This window comes from Eptatretus burgeri, chromosome 4 (genome assembly GCF_056783735.1).
Source record: "Eptatretus burgeri isolate ZD-2024b chromosome 4, Ebu_testis_v1, whole genome shotgun sequence".
NCBI lineage: Eukaryota > Metazoa > Chordata > Myxini > Myxiniformes > Myxinidae > Eptatretus > Eptatretus burgeri.
The window spans coordinates 63,871,732-63,887,358 of record NC_140964.1 but is presented as its reverse complement, the minus strand read 5'-3'; positions in this window follow the sequence as shown (position 1 = coordinate 63,887,358).

The following is a 15,627-nucleotide window of genomic DNA, read 5'->3' as shown; positions in this document are numbered from 1 at the left end:
AATTTTACTTTTGTGTTTGTTCTCATATCTGTATTGAATTTAATATACTTTTTCATCCAAGGACTTTGTTTAAATTTTAAAACTCTATGAATTTTAGCTACTCTCAATCCTTCTCTCAAAAACTGTTTCAAGCTTCTCTAATGCAAAACATTTCCCTCTTTATCATAGAATGTTGTTAATAACTTTTGTGTTGATTTGCCTTTTATATTAAAACTTTTATGATAATGACTTAACCATTCTTTCGTTGGGGTTTCTTTCTCACATGCAAAAGGAAGGTCTTTATGCTTATTATGAAGATCACTCGGGTACCTCAAATCAACTTCAAAATAATAACCTTCTTCTTCCTCATTCAATTCCTCTTGAGAAAAATAACAATATTCATCAAAGCCTTTTCATAATCATTTTCTTCCACCCACTCTAATTTACCATAAGGCAGAGATTGAGACATTGCCTATCCATACAAATTATTAGCATCAAAATACATCAAGTAATTATGATCTTTTTCACTATAATAATTTGGAAGATATTTATTGTTTGCTTTAGCATATCTTTTTGAACATACTTGTGATATTCCACCTCTCTTAGACTTCTCAATCATCAAAAGCATATCTATACCACTGATTAAATCTATATCTTGTTTTGTCATTTTCAACATTGCACCCCAAGCAAAACCAGGAGCTGTGAAATAGTGGGCAGGATCTAATCCATAACAATTTTTATTATGACAGAGTGATCTAAAAGCTTCAAACACATCAGCTAACAATAAAACATCTGTTTTTAGATACAAATCATGATATTCTCCAAGGTTCTTTATCTTAAATATTTTCCAAATTTCTTGTGCATGTTTATATTCCTTATCACTTATCTCTTCTTCATAAAGGTTATTATAGAAACTTTCTTTTGAAGGAAGTTGTGTTTCTTTAAATCTCATAAATAAATCAATATAATCATAAGGATAAATTCCCTTACTTGTAAGAATTTTCTCTTTAATTTGAATTTCATTCCTTATTTGAATTTCCTCTCTCGTGAGAATTCCCTCTTTAATCAGAATTTCGTCTTTAATCAGAATTTCCTCTTTAGTTAGAATTTCATTCATTGTTTGAATTTTCTTGAAAATTAGAATTTCATCTTCAGTTAGAATTTCTTCATTAATTTCCTCATTAATTAGAATTTCCTCTTTACTTTGAATTCTCTCTTTAATCTGAATTTCCTCTTTAGTTAGAATTTCCTCTTTTGGAAAGAATTAATTAAGATTTGGAAAAGACCCCGTGGAGCTTAGATTTGATGCTAGGTAGGCTAGTGGTGTTCCCGTAAACTTGTAAGAATCTAGAAACCTAATACGAGTTAAAGGTTTTGTGAATATCATTTTTGTAAATGAAATATACTTTTGACTTGTGTTTGTTATGGCAGAAATATTCCCTGGTGTTTTTGAAAGTTCATTTATTAGTAGATGTGTATCATAGTTGGCGCTGTTGTGAAGAAAGACTGGAATAAAAGAAGGAAATTTATAATTAAGATTACAACAGGAATGAGCGGGACCTCTATATTTACCAGTAAGATGACAATGATCCCTAACTTTAGACTCCTCAATTTCCTCCTTACAAATATGACAGATATTGCTCTTTCTGAATTCTAATTTTTCTTGTTTGGTTAATTTCATCGGTTCATTTGTTTCTTTCATTAATTTAGTTAGTCTTATACAATCCTTTTCTAATCGTTTTACAAACTCTTGTGAAGCTTTTTTCCACTATAATGTTCAAGTTTATTTTACTTTTCTCCAACAGATGATTTGATATAATAACAGAAACCACAAGGAATATGTTTTTGATATTTATTTGTAAGTGATTCTTTTGGATTAGGAGAAGCAGTATTTATCTTTATTAGGATACATTCAAAATCAGCGTATATCACAAATGGGTGCATGATAGATTTATTATAATCTTCAAAAGAAATCTTTTCACCAGGTTTAGGCATTGTAATTACAGCTGATTTATGATGACTACAATATTTTGAATGTTGTTCTAATCGTTCTTTTGTATGAAATGAATTAAGACATCGCTTTCAAGGATATATTTTGTTTAATGTTCTGAATACCTGAGAAGAGATTAATCCTGATAAATTATTGATGTATGTACAATGTGAATTCTTTCCAACACTAAAATATAAAAGATCAATGTGTGTTTCTTCATTTTTAGAGTTGCTTTAAATTTTTAATATTTGAACTTTGTTTGTATCCGTTAATCCATATACATTAATAGAAATATTCTTTTTCTCAAACTTAGGAATATCTGTTCGTGGCATTGGGAATTTAAAATCTTTAATGTCCAAGGTATTCTCATATTTCATATATTGTTTTACTCTTTCTGAATTACCATTTGGTGGATGTAAGTGAGCAACCAGAGAAAACAGACCAGAGAAAACATTTATTATCATTGTTCTTACTATTAATAACTGCCTTCTTTAGTTTTGTTTCTTTTGGAAATTCAATAAAAGAAGAAGGTTTAAGAGGGTTTGATTTTAGAATGTGTATATCTAAAAAGATGATTTTTTGAATATTAAATCCACTTCCTCCCACTGTATTATCAACATCCTCCTCTTGTCTTGATAGTTCTTCATAAACCCCACTATTCAAAAAATCTTGAAATGATGTTATAAAATGAAGATCTGTTCTCATATAAGGAGTTTGTTCTTCATTTTGTCTTTTCATATTCATTTTCACTCCCATATAAAACTTTAAAGTTTTCATTTCTTTTAATGTCATTTTAATAACTTTTTCAACATCAGGTTTCACTATTTCAATTGATTCAGCTATTGATGATGGACCGGGTTCTCCAAATTGAAAAATCCTTATTTTTATATGCCCTTTAAATGCCCCATCAGTGTTTTCAATATAATAGTCTCCCATTACTTTAAACTCATTTTTCTTGTATTTTTGTGATTGAAGATGTCTATTATAACTACTCTTCAAAACATCCTTTGAGCAGATATCACAATGTTTTCTTTCCAACTCAAAAGGAGATATATGATGAAATAGATTAAATGTATGTTTGTTGGTTTGAAGGTGTTTTTTATAATATTTCTATTCGTGATTACAAACATCGCAGTACGTTGTATTCACCATATTTATATAATAAAACTTTTCTTAAACTAAAATTTTCTTGATGAAAATTTCCTTTAATTTATAGGTGAATCTGTGCTTAAAACCATTTTATCCTCCAACTTTTTTCACTTATGAAATACAATGTTTCAAGACACAAAAGACAAGTTTCAATCAATCTCTTCATTTGTAAAAGATACTGAGAAATATGTCAAGGATGTAAAATTGAACAAAGATAAATATAACAACTATTGGATAAAAATAATTATGGTAAATAATAGGAGTTCTTCAATTACCTTCAGTGGAAGGGCTTTTAGTATACCTGGAAGAACATCAATTAAAGTATCTCGAACAAAAGTTTCTCCTCTCCTTCTGGTAATATATTCAAAACTAGAAAAAGCAATGAAACAAGGAAAAGTATCAAAAAATAAAAACCTTATGGATGAAGCTTTTGAAAGAAAAGATAAGACCATCTGTAATATGCAAGGAGAAATTTGTATTTTTTTTCAACAACCCTAAAGATGTAAATCCTGATGAAATAAAGGATGTTAATGTATCAGGTGAAATGACATTTCGTTCAATAGTAGTTAAGGATCATTTTAAAATTACGTTTAATATAAAAAAATGTTGCAGTTGAATCTGGTGATGAAAAAAAGGATATAGATATCGATGGTAATATTATTAAATACAAGTCAATATGCAACTGAAAGTAGAGATGAAATTTAGTCAAAGTAAAGTTTTACTTTGTAAATATGCTAGACTTCCCTGATTCTCCATATGACAAATTTGAGAATTGTCCTGCATGTGATAGAGTGGGATTAAACACAGAGTCAAAAGCCTATAAACAATGTATATTCTGTGATTATCTTCTAATTAATGATAATAATAAATATAAAAAGGAAAATAATTCTTCTAGATTTACACCAAAAATGAATTACTTTACAAGATTGATTAGAGAAATGAATGTAAAGTATGAGGGTGATAACACGCCTTTCCTTACAAGGGAAGAAACTGAACGTATTAGAGAAATGTTCAAAGGATTGTTGTTATATATGATTCACGATTGTCATTTTCTGGGAAATATCAACACAAGATATTGTATAAATAAAATAATGGATTATCTTGATATTAAACCTGAACTTACGATAAAATATAGAGTCTCTAAAAAAGCCAATAATAAATTAAATAACCTGTTTTCCAAATATATAAATGAATGATTTTTTACCCATTTGGGAAAATAAGATAAAATTCAACAATCATAAAAATCTCCCAAATTCATTAAGATGTCTCATAGTTGGTTCAAGCGGATGGGGAAAAACCTGCTTACTTTTGAAGATGCTCCTGACTCCCAAATTTTTAGATTATGATAATTTAATAATTTTCACAAAGTCGAGTTTTCAACCAGAGTATCAACTACCCTCACAAGGTTTTAATGCTGGTCTTCAAACAGAAGATATAATAGGTTTATTTAAACTTCAAAAAAACCTAAATGATTATAACATTGAAGATATAATACAACTATTTTGTGATACACAGAGATGTAAAAAGAAATCAAAACCGATAACTTGTATTCTAAGTGACAATACGGATGATATACCATCTCCCCAATATTTGGATAAATCAAAAAAGAACCTCGTTATCTTTGATGACTGTGTTAATGAGAGAAACCAAATGGTAATGGATGGCTACTACACAAGAGGGAGACATTCTTCTTGTAATTGTATTTATCTTAGTCAATCATACTTTCAACTTCCTCGTCGTTCCATCAGAAACAATGCTAATACTTTTATTTTATTCAAGTTAAATTCAATAGATATAAACAATTTTAGGAGAGATAATTGTTCGACATTATGTAGTAAAAAAGAATTTGCAGATTACATGAAGCACACGACTGAAAAATATTAATATATTGTTGTGAAACGATGATATATTCAATGATATTTTCCAATAAATAAATGGATGCGAAAGAAAGAGCAAGAAGATTTAAGGAACATCAAGAGTTGGGTTCAAAAGTTGTAAAACAACAGGAAGACATAAAGAAGAAGCACAGACAGAAACTAACTGGTGAAGAAGCATTTGAAAGAAAACAAGAGATATTTTTGAAACCACTTTTAAAAACTTCCAAAGAAAAAATTGCAGATGTTTCCACAGTTCCCACAGTAGAATGTACTCCTAAAAAACTTCAAATGTTAAAAGATTTCAGTCAAATGATGGAGGAAGAATTAGAGCATCGAGGGGAATGAGAATATGATGATGAAGGATTATTTCAACAACTGGAAGAGATGAATCACCCCCCTGCATATATTGTGAATGCTCTTCAAAACAATGAATATTCAACGGAATCAAAAACCAAAGCAGGACTCATTCCAACAGAACAACCAGCAATATTTCATCTTGTTCAAGAAAAGGTATTGATATTTAATGATGGATTAAGGTTCTTGGGGTCTGCTCAACCCCTGTTAAACTAACCCCCAGATTAATGTTTCTTTTCACAAAAGATGGAAGACAAGCTTCAACTGTAAGGAATGAATCAAAGTATTTTGATAAACCATTGGATGAGGAAAATAATGATGATAGAATATATATTGCTCTGCTGAACTCTGTTGATTATAGGGTTAGTCTTTCTGGTAAACGTAGCAAGAATGAGAAGGAGAAACACATTATTCAGGCTTTAAGTATCCTTGGTTCAGGTGTTAGTTTTCTTCCAAATGACCCATCACAATTAGTTAATAGACTGTTATTGTTGTTAGGTAGTAAGAAGGCTGGAAATAACAATTGTTTTAATGAAGCATCAGCCATTTTAGACCAGTTGATGAACATGAAAATAATGAATAAATTTCAATATAAAGACATTTTATCTTATATTAAATAAGATGAGAAGCACAATCCTGAGTTTTAATTTCACAACAAGCGACCACACATCTTCATTCCCATACCCACTACAACTTGACACAACAAAAGAATATGAGGCATCTTTATTGTCCATGGAAACTTCTAATACCTTATTTAATATAACTGATAAAAATGACAAGTTTTGTTATAATCCGGGAAGTGGATACAAAACGATAAGTCTCACCTGGAGCAGATGAGATTTCTCAAATATCTTCCGAATCTGCTCATCTTATGAAAGAACAGGGTGATGAACCAAAAAATATTGTTATAGACATTCAAAAACACACTTCAAAATCAACGATTAAACTTAAAAATAACTACAAGGTTGATTTCACAATTGATAATTCATTTAGAGAGTTATTGGGTTTCTCCTCAAAAAAGATTGAAACTAATGGGACGTTTTACAGTGATGTCATTCAAATATCCTCAGGAATAAATTCTGTATTCATTCACTGCGATTTGATTGATGGTGCTTATTATGATGGAATAAAAACAAATGCAATATTTTCATTCAGCATATACTCAACCCCAATTTGTTATAAATTCAATATGGAACCCAAAAATTTGGTTTATCACCCTGTGTCAGGAAAAACCATACACAGAGTAAATTTTAGGATAACCGACCAAGATAATCGTATGATTTCTTTTTATGGAGAAGTTATATCCATCAGAATTCACCGACGTGAAGTTTTCCAATAAATAAATATGATGGTTATTGTGAGGAAACACGAGTTGAGAAAATATAAAATAATTCCAGGGGATGGGATGTTCCTTTCCCCATACTACAAGGGTGAAGGAATGTATCTTGGTAGAGGATACTATAAACCTAAGAGACAAAGGGGTGAAGGACATCAGTTTAAAGGAGATGGGATAATTGATACTCCAATGGGTATCAGTTCAACTATTCTGAAACATAAAGACCGAATTGGTTCAACTGCTTCTGCAGTGGGAAATGTTGCAGGTGCTGTAAAGAGCATAAAAGATGCTCAAAACGAATCTCATAAATTACAAGCAAGAATAGAAATTAAGAAAGGCAAAACTCAGTTGTCTCCCCAAGAAAGACAGAAAATAATTAAAATACTTGGGTCAGGGTTTCAAAAGTTTTAATGTCTTTTTTCCTCAATAAATACAAGTATGGAAGCAATTGATTGTATCTATGATTTGGATGATACTATTATCATCTCAAACTCCACCAAAAAAGAAAATTACTTTAAGGTAAATGCAATAACTGGAACAGACTGGAACGGAAATGGTACCAAAAGTTTTGAAATAAATAATCAACAAACTTATTTGAATCTATCCGAAAGTTTCTTGTTGTGTAAATTTACATTCACTAAGGCTGGGAAAAACACAAACGCTGCACTCGTAAATGATTTCTTCTGGAAAATGTTTGATAGTGTTCGTTTCTACATTGGAACACAAGAAGTTGAAGCGGTTGATTATGTCTCTGCTGTATCTGAAATGATGAAATTTACACTATATACATTCAGTGATAGAATGGGAAATAAAAGGGGGCTGTCGAAGGTTTTATTCGTGATATGTCAATGGGAACAATCACAGACCCTGGATATACTCAAAGGAAAGGAACGTACATACTGATGATACAAAAGCAGTGAATAGTTTTACTGTGGCAGTTCCTCTCAAAGGTATATTTGGATTTTGTGATCATGATAAAGTTCTTCTGTATGGTCTTAAAATTAGATTTCAACTACAAAGGAATGATAATGAAAATAGATTACTTTTTGGTGTTGGAAGTGCTTTTAGTGAGCAGAATAAATTTGTAATTGATGAAATGAGTTGGTATATTAGTGAATATACTCTCAATCTTAAAACAGAAGAGATGTTGAATAGAAGACAACTCAAAGAAACCACTCAGTGTATCATACCTCAAAAGAAGATGTCAACATGTTAAACTAAGCCAAACCACTTACACGTGGAATTTGGGTGTTCTGGAAGGAAAGCCACGATATCTGTGGATCATTTAAAAAAAAAAAAACATGGCAATACTGCTACTGAAAAGAATAATGCATTGAGTGATAATGCTAAGGTGAAACAACTTCGTGTTTCTTGAGATGGAACATTTTATCCACGAGATGGATTGGAAATTAATTGGGAAAAAATGATGATGCTGAAGCATACAAGTCTTACCAAAAGGTGTGTGAAAGTAATGGCAATAAAGAACCTATTTTGGATATGACAGCATTTAAAAGTTTGTATACAATCTATGCGTTTGACTTGAGTGCTCAAAAGGAAACTATAAAGTCTAATCGAGTGGATACTTCCCTATACATTGAAAGAGGAGAGAGTGAAGAAGTTGATGCATATTGTTTGCTTTTGGAAGAAACAGAATTACAGATTAATATAGATAATGGTGTTATGATTAGTTTCACATAATTTTTTCTTTAATAAATGAGTGGCAAAGTACCGGTATATGTTAATCAAATCAATCTTCATAAATTATCATCTTGTGTTCAAAATCAAAAGCCTTGTACGATTAACGTTAATACAATTCAAAGAAAAGGAGCAGTACGAATTGATATTTTGCTCACAAGAGAACAGGTTAAAATCGTGAACAATACTGGCTCACTTAAAATTAAAATGACAAAACCAATGTTGAAAAAATATTCAAAAAGAGAGACGAGTGGGGGATTTCTCCCATTTCTAATTCCTTTATTTGCTGGTTTAAGTGCAGTTGGAGCATTGACGGGTGGTATTTCAACAGCGGTGAAAACTGCCAACGAAAGGAAGGCTCACTCCGGGCTCAAAAATAATTGGAAAGACATAACGAAGAGTTAGAGAAACAAATTAGTGGAAGTTGCGTAATTGTAGATTTTGCTGAAAAACTTTAAGGTCTGCCTGATAAAGCGAGATTGTTAGTTGGAGATATGCTTTCTTCTATCGCACAAGCAGGTGTAAAATTAACTAAAAGGGGTAATGGATTATGTCTTTCTAATAAATAAATGAGCATTGATGAGTGGTTTAAAGAATTTGGAAAGAAAACAACATCAAATTTACAACTTGTCAAATATTGTAAGAAATTAAAAATTCATAATGTGGTTATTTGTATGAGAGATGAATGAACAAATGTGCCTAAACATACAAAGAATATTATTAAGAACTTAGAAGATAATAATGGAAAAGGTTCTCATTGGGTTTGTATTTTTAATAGTCAAGACAAATATTATTTGATAGTTTTGGTCTTCCACCACCTGTTGAAGTCATAAAATTCTTACAGAATGGTGTTTATCAAACATTTCAAGTCCAAGAATTAAATTCCAAGTGTTGTGGTCAATTATGTCTATATGTGTTATTTCAACTCAACAAAAATAAAAAATTTTATGACATTATTTTTAATCTAATATAAATGACTTATGTTGGTAAAGATGGTTCTATCTTTGGTGTATCCCAAGAACTGGATATTGATTCATCAAATTATTACACAAAGGCACAGGATGAATGACATAAATATAGTATGACAAATAATATTAATGTGAAAAATGCTTATAAATTAAAAAATTATACAAGCCTGACTGACGCGAATGACTTGGTGAGATTAAGCGATTTATCACAATATAAATATCCTTATATAAAACGGCCGTGTATTCCAAAGATACAGAAGTGTTGATTTTATCTCCAGGTCATACAGAATTCACAGTTCAAATTAAAATAAATTTTTATAAAGAAGAGCATATTGTTTGTATGAGAATAGAACAATGGGGGTATGATATGAATGATTTAGGGTATAATTGGTCATTTAAAATTGACCTAGAAGACCTGGAACAATTAAATCAGTCTCGTAAGGAAGAATATTATCCACTTGGTATCGAGAATGAGTTTTGTGGAAGCACGATTAGTAAACAACAAATAAAAGAATTTAATAAGGGTAAATATAATAATGGTTTTGCCCGAGTTTATATCATGAAAACAGAAAAAACAGGATTATATATAATAAGTAAGGAAATACAAAATGATTTGACAATGGGAAGATGGGGAGGTGTTTCGTGTCATAATATTATTTTGACATATCTTTCTAATACATAAATGACAGCAAGAAGGCTTCAAGAAAATTATCATTTCTGTGTCCAAGCATACCTTCAAGAAAAGGGTATTCAGTATTTTAATATGTTCTACAACATAAGAATGAGGTATTTTCAATAAAAGATTGGCATTATGCTGATGTTGATAAACCAACAACTTTGGATTTAATTAGAATGTTAAATAATGAAAAAATTATAAAGTTAAGAAAACGTGAGGCTCTTTTAGAAATTCAACAGAAATTTTATTGGTTTCCTGTTGTAAAAAAAATTATTTTGGATACAGGAATAACAAGAAATCCCGATGAATATATGTGTGATATTCTATGGGTGTAAGCAATTCAAGGATAGTAAGGGACGAGGAAGACAAGGAGGAGAGAGAGAAGGAGGAAAAAGAGAAGAGAGAGCGAAGGAGGAGAGGGAGAAGAAAGAGAAGGAGAGAGAGAGAAGAGAGAGAAGAGAGAGAAGGAGGAGAGGGAGGAAAGAGCGAGAATGAATAGATATCAAAATATGGAAACCAGTGAGATTAAAAAAAGATTGGAGGTATGACAGAAAATAACTCAACCCACCAAGGAGGAAAACAAGGAATTAACAAGTCTATTTGCAATATTTTCGTTAGACTATTGTCATCGGCAAGATATTGATTTTAATTCAAGTTTTTCTTAAAATAAATAGCAGAGAGAGTGAAGGCATTGCTAAGGATTCTTTATGTTTTAAAAATTAAGATTCAAATGTGCATGTTGGAAACTAAAAAGGTTTTCGCAATCTGTAGGAATTTTTCTCATAAATAAATGAGTTATTGTCTTAAATGTAAAAAGAAAACTAATACGAAAAATATTTCATATTTTAAAAGTAAAAATAACAGAGGTATATGTACAATATATGTTCGGTGTGTGGTTCAAAAAAAAAATCAATTTATCTCCAAACACAAACTCGGAGGAGATATACAAAAGTTTATCAGGAAGTAAATTTACAACTACTGGAATACCAGAGGAATTACATCTACCAGGGTATTCTTTCTGTGGTCCAGCTACAAAATTTGATAAAAGACTAGATGAGGCAGACAATCCTAAATCATGGAGTATGCCCATCAATAGGGTTGATGAAGTGTGCATGAGGCACGATATTGATTATGGGAATACCACAACGTTGGAAGAAAAGCATGAAGCCGATAGAGAAATGTTGTATAATTTGTCTCTGAAACAAAATCCAACCTTGATAGAAAAAGTTGATAGGTTCATCATGAAGAAGATGATCAGTGCTAAATTGAAACTTGGACTTGGAAATTCAAAAAACTTATAGGCTCTAATGATGTCATTAAGATTGCAGAGCAATTAGCTGATGAATTTCCTTAACCAATATTCACAAAGTTTCAGAGAAGGAAGGTTTATTCCAAGGAAGTTGATTATATCTGGTCCGCTGATTTGATTGAACTCAATAATGATAAGGGGTACAAGTACGCTATAACCGTTATTGATTTGAGGAGTAGATACGTATGGGCTGTCCCTTGAAAAAACAAAACAGATAATACTCTTATGTTAGCCTTTCAACAGATATTTAATAAAAGTAATAGAAAACCTAAAAATTGTGGACTGATGAGGGTAGAGAGTTTTATAACAAGACATTTATGAATTTTCTAAAAAATAACAGTATTACATTATACAGTACCTTTAATGAAAGAAAGGCCGTTGTTGTTGAACGTTTTAATCGTACCTTAAAAGAGAGACTATATAAAAAAATTCACACAACTCGGATCACAACAATGGTCATCTTTTATACAGGATATTGTGAATAAGTATAATGACACGATTCGCACGTCAACGGATATGAAACCATCAGAAACATTTACAAAATGAATATATGAAAAAGAGATTAATGTCAGAAAACTTAAGTTCAAAGTTGGTGATATCGTGAGAATATATAGATGGAAATCTCATTTTGAAAAGGGTTATACTAAACGATGGATGAACGAACTTTTTTACATTGTTGATGTAATAGATACGGTTCCTTGGACTTATAAGATACATGATTTAGAAGGGGTAGAGATTTTAGATTCATTTTATTCACAGGAATTACAAAAGACAAAACTAAGCAGATAATACCCATGGGACAATGGCTTGGCGCTTCACTCCCTCCTACTATACACCTTTGTGGGCACTCGAGGGCCAAATCCGAGGTGTATAACAGTATATAATGTGTGTCAAGGGGGACGTTCACAGAATCCTCAACTGAATAGTCAAGGCTTAACTTTTGTTTGTTGGTGTGTGTGTGTGTGTGTGTGTGTGTGTGTGTGTGTGTGTGTGTGTGTGTGTGTGTGTGTGTGTGTGTGTGTGCAATGGGAGTAATGGGTTGGCGCTTCACTCCCTCCTACTATACACCTTTGTGGACACTCGAGGGCCAAGTCCGAGGTGTATAACAGTATATAATGTGTCAAAGGGGGATGTTCTTAGATCTGTGAACCCAAAACACAGAATCCTCAACTGAATAGTCAAGGCTTAACTTTTGTTTGTTGATGAGTGTGTGTGTGTGTGTGTGTGTGTGTGTGTGTGTGTGTGTGTGTGTGTGTGTGTGTGTGTGTGTGTGTGTGTGTGTGTGTGTGTGTGTGTGTGTGTCCACCAACCCTCACATTCAAAATCTCAACCCCAGCCCTCACGTTCAAAATCTCAACCCCAACCCTCACATTCTAAATCTCAACCCCCCACCCCAACCCTCACATTCAAAATCTAACCCAACCCTCGCCCAACACAATGTCTTTTTCAAAATGAGATTTCCACCTATATATATATATTTTTTTTTACGTTTTTTTCTCTCCTTCCAATTCTGTCTTTTAAGGCTTTCTTTCAGGTTTGATGACATAGAAAGGGGGAGTAAGAACTTTCCTGCACTTTCTTCCCAGAACTTTATTGATCTTGCTCCCATCAAGCACCATCCAACAAAGAACTACATCGATAGGTTTAGATCCCAAAGAGTGACAGCATTTCAAGTCTCCAAAATTAACCCAACTTTCCCAGGTATAACCACATTCCTGTTGAGTTTCCAAGATATGTATCACATTGTGAGTTATCAAGCCAGAACCCACATTTCGTCTCCAAAATAAAACCAACTTACAAAGTCTCCAAGGGATAACTCATTTCCTGATTTTTTCAAAATTTGTGAGTCTCCAAGGTAGGCTCCATATTTAGAACCATCTTGGCAGAACCCTTTTCCCGAGTCTCCAAGGTAGTTATTTAAACCATCAAGGCAGAACTCATTTACTGATTTTTTCAAAATTTGTGAGGTCTCCGAGGTATGTTTCATATTTAAAACCACCAAGGATAACTCATTTACTAATTTTTTCAAAATTGGTGAGTCTCCAAGGTAGGCCCCATATTTTGAACCATCTTGGCAGAACCCTTTTCCTGAGTCTCCAAGGTAGTTATTTAAACCATCAAGGCAGAACTCATTTAGTGATTTTTTCAAAATTTGTGAGTCTCCAAGGTAAAACTTGTATTCTGGCTCATCAAGGTCGAGCTCGTTCTGTGGGTCTTGGTCGATCACGAGGTCTCCGAGGTATAACTCTTTGATTGGATCATCAAGGTCGAGCTCGTTCTGTGGGTCTTGGTCGCTCACAAGGTCTTCAACCAGGCCAACAATTTCGCCCCAAGTTGTGGCAAAAGCAGTACTTTCATTTCGTAATTCAGATACAATTTCCTGTGAGAGAAAATAATAATGTATTAATTAAGTTATTTCATTATTAAATGAGTCTATGCTTCAATCAAACTTTGAAAATAGGAAAATAAAATCTTACCTCAATAGATAAGAGGTTTGAATCCAGTTCATCAACTTGAAGGTTTCGTTCCATACAAGTAGTAAAACTCCAAGGAATGCCAAAATGATCCCACTCAAGCTCGTTCTGTGGGTCTTGGTCGCTCACAAGGTCTTCAACCAAGCCAACAATTTCACCCCTAGTTGTGGCAAAATCGGTATTTTCAGATACAATTTCCTGTGAGAGAAAATAATAATGTATTAATTAAGTGATTTAATTATTAAATGAGTCTATGCTTAAATCAAACTTTGAAAATAGGAAAATAAAATCTTACCTCAACAGATAAGAGGTTTGAATCCAGTTCATCAACTTGAAGGTTTAGTTCCATACAAGTAGTGGAGTTCCAGGCAAGCACACAGCACACCATTGCCAGCAAAAAATGTTTAAAATGGAGTCTGGGCTTGAGGCTTTTATAGAGAAAGACTGTTGGGTGTGGTTTCCTTTGGAAATTCCCTGGGCAAGCCCAGGCAAGCCTTGGATATTTTTTCAAAACCATAACATTCTAGAATTTTCTAGTGATTTCTTTGTGAGTCAGAGATGAACTGGAAATGATGTAAGAGTCAGCAGAGCTGAGCAAAAGTGGGCGGGGCTTAGGAAAAGTGGGCGTCGCGTATGGAATACCTCGTGAAAAGTGGGCGGAGTTTACTAAAAAAGTGGGCGGGCTTAGGCAAAGTGGGCGTGGCTTGGCAAAAAATAATCTGAGGCTCAGGAGGTGGTCAAACAAGAGCATTAAGAGAAGTTTATCATTTCATAAAGGCACAAAAGGGGTATCTTAAAAAATATAAAGATTCAAATGTTTTATTTTTAAATATTTTAGATGGGGATTATTGTGCAAAGAAAATTAAACTATTGAAGGAATTTGAGAATGAACAAATCTTTATAGGTTTAATGAGTGAGCTAAACAATATGCATTGCTTATTTGAAAAAGAGTGCCCCTAGGCTTACATGTTTCAGATATTTCTTTCGAATCACCTTTAACAAATCACATTACTACTTTACTACTTGAACAAATGTTTATCTTATTGCATTGGTAATTTGAAAAGCGTGCCCCTAGGTTAAAAGGGGAGACAAATAAATATACTTTGGGATAAAAAGGCGGTTTACTTTTTCGGGAAAAAAATATGAATCGCTGAAAATCCCCATTCACTTACATTGGGAAAAGTGAGCCAGAATCAGTATATTCACCCTACTCACGCACGTACGGGCACGTGAGAGCAAAGGAACAGCCTGTGTGGTTGTTTCTGGCTCGCGGTTTGAAAGTTTTTTTTTTTTAACGTACGTCCACGCTTGTACGGCCATGCATGTACGGGCACACACGTACGGGCCCGCACTAGTTGAAACAACAACGACACAAGGCATCTTGAAATTCATCATCAAGAACACATTAGAGTGTGCTTATGCCAATCTTGCAAGAATGTGTCGCATCGTGTGGACAGTACCGATTTATTGAGCTTCAGCTACAGCTGAGCGATCATTGAGTATGGTCAAAGTGATCAAGAATCATCTTCGCTTCACAATGACTGGATGAATGGCTTTCTGAGCTGGCATTGCTCAGTATAAAAAGGCATCTTGCATCAAGAGTAGATTACTCATCGGTGATTGACAGCTTTGCCAGAATACGGAAAAGATGCAAATATTTCATGTCAAGATCGTTTCAAGGTTGAATTTGTATTTGCCGTATAAATAATCTCCATTATAAAACGAGTCGTGTCTGTCTGCCTGTCTGTCTGTTGGGTGGTCGCTAGATTACCGTTATTCTCAAGTTTTCCGTCTGTCTGTATGTCTGTAATGGGCAGCTC